Source organism: Tenrec ecaudatus, chromosome 9 (assembly GCF_050624435.1).
Source record: "Tenrec ecaudatus isolate mTenEca1 chromosome 9, mTenEca1.hap1, whole genome shotgun sequence".
Classification (NCBI taxonomy): domain Eukaryota; kingdom Metazoa; phylum Chordata; class Mammalia; order Afrosoricida; family Tenrecidae; genus Tenrec; species Tenrec ecaudatus.
The window spans coordinates 18,751,823-18,759,982 of NC_134538.1; the positions used below are offsets into that span (position 1 = coordinate 18,751,823).

Genomic DNA, 8,160 nt, shown 5'->3' on the forward strand with positions numbered 1-8,160 from the left:
TTTGGCACTTAACGATCTTTATTTTCATAGTGAATTTTTTTTTTAAAATAGGACATATTCTTTTGTAACTCCATTCCAGTCAGAGACTGCAAATTTTATTACAGCCAAGGCGGGCTTTAAGGAACCCATGAAACAGTCAGTCCTAGATAAGTGAGCACTGTCAGGCCAGAGTAGCTAACAATGTCTTTGCCATGCCCATGCCCTTGGCAGTGAACAAAGGCTCTTGGCAGAAGTGCAGAGCAGCTCCTGGTCCCAGGTGGCACCTCACTCCCCACTGAGCTTACCAGTGGAGTTGGGCAGAGGACTTGGGAGATACGGGCATGGTCAGAGGCTGGTCACTTGACTTGACCTCCACAGCCTGATAGTTGCCTATAGATTGCGGCCTTGTGGAATACTCCTTCCATAGCTTGACCAGCTCCTCTCGCTGCCGCAACTCCTCTAAGCACTGGGCATTTTGGGCATCCAGCTCAGCAATTTTCCTTTCCAGCTCCCAGTGCTCCTGGGCTCTCTTCTCTGTGGCCAGCTGAAAAGGTTCCAGGACAGCTGTGTTTTTCTTCTCTTGCTCAGCAATAAAGGGCTCCTGGGAGACGGTGGTGTTTGGTCGGGCCTGGAAGCTAGCTGCTTCCTTCTGCTGTTTTAGTTCTTCCTCCAGCTTGTGCTTCCTAGCCTGCATCCTCAGAGCCCCCCTTCTGTCAGTCTCAAAGCAGAAAGGCTCAATCTGGGTCGCTGCTTTCGCCTTCTTCTCTGGCAGGTCCACGCTGTCAAAATGGGGCAGAGGACGTGCTTTGAACTCGGGCATCTTCCACGTCTGCAGTTCTTTTATTTTCCTCTCCTTCTGCAGCTGGCGCTCCTTGTCCCGAGAGTCAAAGGAGAAAGGGCACACTTTGACAGTTCTTGCTCCTGGGATCTGGGCCTTGAAAGGCCTTCCATAATATGGCCCTGGTTGAGCCTTTATCACCACCGCCGCCGCCTCTTCCTCTTCTTCTTTGGTGAGCACTCGAACTCTGCTCTTCAGAGAGAAGGCCGGGGACTTAGGGATGGTAAGCGGAAGTTCCTTCTTTTCTGGCACACCCACAACCTCTTGCAGAATCTTGGTAGGGCAGGGTCTGGAATGAAACTCAAAGTGCCCTTCCTCTGATTTCTTCCTGGGCTCTTTCTCCGGAATTCTTTTCTTCGTTACCAAATCAACCCCGATGGAGTGAGTGGGTGGCTTCATAGGTGGTTTCTTGGGCAACATGGGCCCATCTTCAGGAATTCTGGGATCAAGCTCCTGGGCTCTGAATGTGCATTGCTGCATTTTCTGTAGCAGCTCAGCCTCCTGGTCTGTTGCACTTCCGTAGACCACCGGCTCCGTGTGCTGTTTGGTTTGTAGCATGGGAGAATGTGGGTCTCTGCTGATCTTGACCTCTGAAGATGTGAATGGTAACAGGTTCATTTCATTCTTCTTGCTCCTCCAGCGATATCTGTCCGGGGTTTGTTTATGGAAGGCCTCAATCTGCTGTGCAAGGGGCACATATGTAGAAGTTGCTTCTTTGAATGTTCTTTCCTTTCCTTGGGACAGGTTGAAAGGCCTGATAATAGTGAATCCCTTAGTCACTCGGGCAGAAGAGGGAGGATACTTCCGCAGTTCAGCTGTGAAGTTCACTTCCTTGTACTCCTGCCTCTTGGGTGGTTTGATTCTCTCATAGGTGCAGAAGTCAAAGTCCACAGACTTGGTTACCTGGCTGGCTGACTTCTTCCCAGGTTGGCCTGCTGCTGCAGGAGTAAAGTTCTTGAATTCTTCAACTTTTTTTTGCACTCCCACACCTTCCTGCTGCATTTCCATTCGCTTTTCCAATTCTTGCTCCTCGGTGCTTTCTAGACCCTTCTGCCTGACATGAAGCGTACACGGCACAATGAGTCCGCTCTTGGCTCTCTCTGGAGTCACTGGCTGAGCACGACTGTCTTCCACTGGCTTCTTGTTGTTGCTAGAAGCTTTCATTTATTCAGAGGTTGGAATTTCAGTTGTGATGACAGAAGTGGCACACCGCTTGGCATTCAGATTGACACAATGCTTCTGTTCCATATCCTTCTGAGCAGAGAGCCAGGGAGATCTCTTCTGAGGATGGGCCTGGGTAAAAATATAAACAAGGTGTAAGGAAAAAGTGCCACCATCACTATTTTAAAAGCCAGCGAAGACGTCTTTGTCATAGACCCAGCAAGAGATTTTGCACCAAGAACAGACACTGGTCCAGTCTAGAGGGAGTTCAGCAGAAGCAACAGACCCGGGCTCACCTTTCAGCTGAAGAGGCGGACAGAGTCTTGGGGAGAGGCACCGCTGTTGTGGGACATAGCCTCAGCAAAGCCATTTTGTACTTAAAAGTCATACAAGAAGTGGGGTGGGTAGGGGAGGGTATTGTTTATATCTCCACGGGGTAAGTGAGACCAGACTTCAACCCAGTGTCGCAAGGTGTGAATGCAATATCCCGGCGTGGAGTAGGGAACCAGTGGAGAGGTCTGGGCGGCTGGCCCCAGCAATAAAAATGAAGTGGATTTCTGCCCCTCATGCGAGAAGAATTTGTTTCAAAGGACGACATTGATTCTGCGGCTCCAGGAGATGGACATATCTGATCAGAGCACACGGGAGCAGATGAAGGGGGAGGAGGAGAGAGTGGAACACAGCCTGGCCCACCAGGCTGTGAGGATGATGTTCCTGATTAGAGCAGCCAGTCCACCGAGAGAACAACATGGCTGGCCCCACTATGAGACATGATGCCCCATAGTGACCAAGGGCGATACAGGGGACGGCACCGGAGACATAGTATGGGAATTGCACCTGACCTCTTCCCACCACGCCAAGGCAAAGCACTGGGGGAGTGCAGCGGAACAGCAAGGGAATGGAGTGGCAAGGTCCCCAGGGAATGCTGAAAGAGGACTTTGGGGCCAGGGCGTGGTACCCCGACAGACTGGACTGGAAAACACTCCTAAGGGCCAACAAACGACCCTTGAACTAAATACAAGCTTTTCTTTCGTGATGTGTTTTGTTTTGTTCTTTGCCAGTGGTTTGTTGTGACTGTTTTGTTGTATACTGTTGCTTTGTGTTCCTCTGTCTTGTTTTTGTGCATGTTATTGTCTCCACAGATCTGTCTAAATAATACAGGCTGGATGAACTATCTGGAGGAAAAACAACGGGACCGACGGTTCCGGGCGGAATTGGGATAGGGGGAAGTGGTGGGGGGCGGGTAAGGAAGTGGTGTTAACAAACACAGGGACAAGGGAACAACATGGGACCCAAAATGGTTGTGAAGGAGGAGTGGCAGGCCTGGTAGGGAATGATCAAGGGTAAGGTTACTTAAAGAAGAGGTATAACTGTAACCCAAGTGGGGACGGATCATGGTAGTAGGGCAGGAAGAAAGTCAAGGGAGATGGAGGAAAGAGCTCGGAGTCAAGGGCATTTATAGAGGTCTAGACAAAGACATGTACATGCAAATATATATATATGAGGATGGGGAAATAGATCTATGTGTCTAACTTTTTAGGTTTAGTATTAAGGTGGCAGAAGGACCTTGGGCCTCTCCTCAAGCACTCCCTCAATGCATTAATACTTTCTTTAATTAAATTGGCACTCTACGATGCTCACCCTCCCAACACAACTGCTGAAGCCAAAGCGGGTGAACAAATAAATGTGGTGAAGAAAGCTGATGGTGCCCGGCTATCAAAAGAGATAGTGTCTGGGGTCTTAAAGGCTTGAAGATAAACAAGCAGCCATCTAGCTCAGAAGCAACAAAGCCCACATGGAAGAACACACCAGCCTGTGTGATCACTTGGTCCCAAAGGGATCAGTTATCAGGCATCAAAAAACAAAAAATCATATCATTGACTGCACACCTCCATGATACGATCACTGAAGACAAACCGGTGCATAAGCAAATGTGGCGAAGAAAACTGATGGTGCCCGGCTATCAAAAGAGATAGTGTCTGGGGTCTTAAAGGCTTGAAGATAAACAAGCAGCCATCTAGCTCAGAAGCAACAAAGCCCACATGGAAGAACACACCAGCCTGTGTGATCACTTGGTCCCAAAGGGATCAGTTATCAGGCATCAAAAAACAAAAAATCATATCATTGACTGCACACCTCCATGATACGATCACTGAAGACAAACCGGTGCATAAGCAAATGTGGCGAAGAAAGCTGATGGTGCCCGGCTATCAAAAGAGATAGTGTCTGGGGTCTTAAAGGCTTGACGGTGAACAAGCGGCCATCTAGCTCAGTAGCAATAAAGTCCACATGGAAGAAGTACACCTGCCTGTGTGATCACGAGCTGCCAAAAGGACCAGGTATAAGCCATCTTGCACACAAAAAATTATATATATAAAAATTATATAATATAATATATATATATATATATATAAATTATATATATATATATAAATTATACACACACACACACACACACACACACCATAGTGAATGAAGGGGGAAGTGCAGAGTGAAGACCCAAAACCCATTTGTCGGCCACTAGAGATCACCTCATAGAGGGGTTTAGTAGTGGAGATGGGTCAGTCAAAGTGTGATGTAGTACCGATGAAGAACACAGCTTTCCCTCAGATCCAGGATGCTTCCTCCCCCCAACTACCATGATCGAATTCTACCTTGCGGGACTGGATGGGGCAGAAGTTGTGCCCTGGTGCATGTGGGAGCTGGAAGCACGGGGAGTCTGGGGTGGATGATGCTCAGGACCAGGGCTTTGAGGGGCTATACTGGTACAGTAGAGGGTGAGTGGGTTGGAAAGGGGAGACTGATTACAAGGATCCACGTGTGACCTCCTCTCTGGGAGACAGACAGCAGAGAAAGCGGGAAAGGGAGACTCCGGATAGGGCAAGATATGACAAAATAACAATCTATAAATTATCAAGGGCTCGTGAGGGAGGGAGCAGTGGGGAGGGAGGGAAAAAAAGAGGACCTGATGCATAGGGCGTAAGTGGAGAGCAAATGCTTTGAAAATGATTAGGGCAAAGAATGTATGGATGTGCTGTATACAATTGATGTATGTATATGTATGGATTGTGATAAGAGTTGTATGAGTCCCTAATAAAATGTAAAAAATAAGAAAAGAATGATGGCAATATATGTACTAATATGTCTGATACAATTGATGTATGGATTATAACAAGAATTGTAAGAGCCCCCAATAAAATTATCTTAAAATAAAAAATTTTTTTAAATGGAGTGGAATACTTCCTATAATTGGCTCAAATGCTGAGGAAAATCAAAACTTAGTAACATTTGTTGAACCACAAAGAGGCTAGAGGAGGTAAGGACCAGAAACTTACAGTTAAGGTCCCCAGAATGCTCAGGACATTGTGATCAGAAACTTACAGATAAAGATCCCTAAATATTCCAGAGGGGCCAGTCCTTGGGTACGGCATGATGACTGGTGAAGTAGATGGTAGTGAAGTGTAAGCTCTCAGTAGCTGCCACACAGACTCAAGCACTGATGGTGACGATGGCCCAGGGCCAGGCAGTGCTTTGTTTGGTTGCACAGAGGCCACTCGATGGCAACTAACAACAACAATGCAAACTGAAACAAACTTAATTGATCTGGCTGTTTGCATCAGGGACAGCTCAAAATAGCATCACTTAAAAATAGATATCTTGATAATACGAACGTGTTTACATTCAGAGCATGAACCATGAACCAGTGCTGAACGAGAAAAAGAAAACAGACTCGGGGAAAAGCACTGCCAGGTCATAGTTGGCTCCAGGTGGGACACTTCTGTGTGAGAGGACAGAGGGTCAGATATGAACATCATTCTGCCCTGACATGCTACTCATCCTGAACCAGACCCATCTGACTTCGACCTGAAACCCTCAGAGTGTCCTACTTGTAGTAAGCCACTGAGATCTCCACAGTGAGTCTGGTATTTCAGAAGCAGGTCAACAGAACTGTACTCTAACTTTCATCTAGTATTCTAGCGCTAAACGGTTTTCACCACCCAGAGCCTCGAGCTGCACTCAGTGACTTTAGGAAAGATTCCCAGGTTTCGTGAGATTCATCAAACACTAGTGTTTGGAATTTCAGGTGGAGTCATTTCTCTATCATATAAGACAGGCTACCTTCTCTGCATGAGACAATAGTTTCTCCTGTTACAATTGTTTGCTTCATAGATATCACTTGTAGAAGAGCAGGAGCCATAAAAATGCAAGAAATCCTTTGGAAAAACTGAGATGGAGAAGCATCCCCACACCACAACAGGAAACCATGCCTGAAACTGTCTATCTGCACCTGCTCTTAGGTTGTATCCTGTGATCTGTGGGTCCTGAGCACCCCGTGAGGGCCCACTTCATCTCGTGCTCACTTCCACAGAATTCTGGCAGCGCTAGTTCCCACACAGAAATCTACTACAGATTAAGTATCCATCATCCAAAGGTATGAAGTGTTCTTTGCTTTTTCTAAAATATGGTCACACTTTTTCAGGTGAATACCATTGAAACTGCTGTGGCTTCTGTCAGTTGCCCTCATTCCTCAAGGTGACGGCTCTATAATTAGCACTCTAAAGAGATCTTCCACAGTAGACTCCCCAAATGCAATATGCTATTTAATTTAATTATGGGGACAAGTAAAATGAACTCTTGAAAGACTTCACTTTTTAGTCTTTTTAAGTGGGTGCACTGGAAAATAACCAAGTCCCTGCACAGTGGCAGATTTACCCACCTTGTCTATCAGGGCGCGGCCAGGGCTCCGGGATAGGGACCATCAGGGAGAGTGGCAGCTGCTCTAATCACTCCCTCTCTCTTTCTGCCTCTCCTCTGTCCTCCCAACTCTCTCCTCTACCACAGCCCCTCACCCCTCCATCCCCATCTTTCCAGGAAGATCTTATCAAATCATTCCGACTTTGAAGGATTAAAAAGTGAGGTCTCTATGAATGCGTGGACACCACAAGCCAGTTATCCCTGTGATAACTTTTCCAACACTTCCTGCTTAAAACCCCAAAGGTCAGAAGGATGGTGAGGTTCCCCTTTCACGGTCTGTATTCCTACGAAAATCAAGATCCAGAGAGCTTAAGCCCTTCTGCTTCACAACCACAAGAGGTTTCTGTCTGCCCTGAGCTCGCCTTAGAACACCTGCGTTACCTTTTTCCAGGTGCAGCGTCCTAGTCAAACAACCCACCTGAAGCTGCGAAGTTCCTGCCTGCCAAGGGAGGGGCTCCAAAGAGGCTGCAGCAAAGGCTCAGAGGAAGCACAATAATTAATACCAGAGAAGCAGCAAGGAGACCTACTCCCTCTATGTGCACAAGGTGCTCAAGCAGGTCCACAGGGACACCAGCATCTCTTCCAGGGAGATGTGCGTCATGAACTCGTTGATCAATGACACCCTCGGGCATATCGGCCGCAAGGCATCTCAACTGGCACTTTGCAAGCAGCGCTGAAACATCACGGCCCGGGGCATCCAGGCGACCTTGCGCCTGCTGCTGCCTGAACAGCTGGCCAAGCAGGCCATGGCCGAAGGCACCTAGGCCGCCGCCCACTACACCAGCTCCAAGGAAATTGTCCTTCAGCCTCACATGCGCAAAACCCAAGGCCCTTTTCAGGTCCACATCTGTTGTCTTCCCAAAGAAAGGGATTGAACACATCGGCACTACCTCGTTTGGGGTTTATTTGTTTTAGTTGAATCTTTCATGCATAGTTTATTTAGTTAGATAGTTTTCACGATGGAAATCTTCTTTCCTTTTTGAACACTTTTTGGTCCATTAAAGTCACAGATCCCACACATTCCCACAATTCAGTACTTCAATCATCTCAAAAAGGACTGCCACATTATCTCAACTGATTTCACCACATTGTGTATTTTCTCACCACGATTAAATTGCCTTTCAAATGGCTTGTTTAGTCACCTTCAGTTCCAGTGCTCCATCCCCTCCATTCTTCATTCTTTACTCTCAATTCCCCTCACCCTCCCAACTCCGCCACCCCCAGGCTCCACCCCAGGCAGACATCCTTACAAACCCTCGCATCTTATTTCATCTCTAGAATCCACTCCTTCTGTCCTTGACAAACCGGCAATAGTTGAAACAATAAAAAATAGAAAGGAATTGAAGTGGGAATGATGTTAAAAACCATAATAATATATAGATAAAAATATAAACAAGGAGTACGAAAAACGTGCCACTATCAATATT

General features: G+C 47.0%; 1 pseudogene; it reads right to left on the bottom strand.

Annotated features, from left to right (window-relative positions):
• Positions 1-280: 280 nt before the first annotated feature.
• LOC142457121 (targeting protein for Xklp2 pseudogene) lies at positions 281-7,614 on the bottom strand (annotated as a pseudogene).
• Between the last annotated feature and the right edge of the window lie 546 nt (positions 7,615-8,160).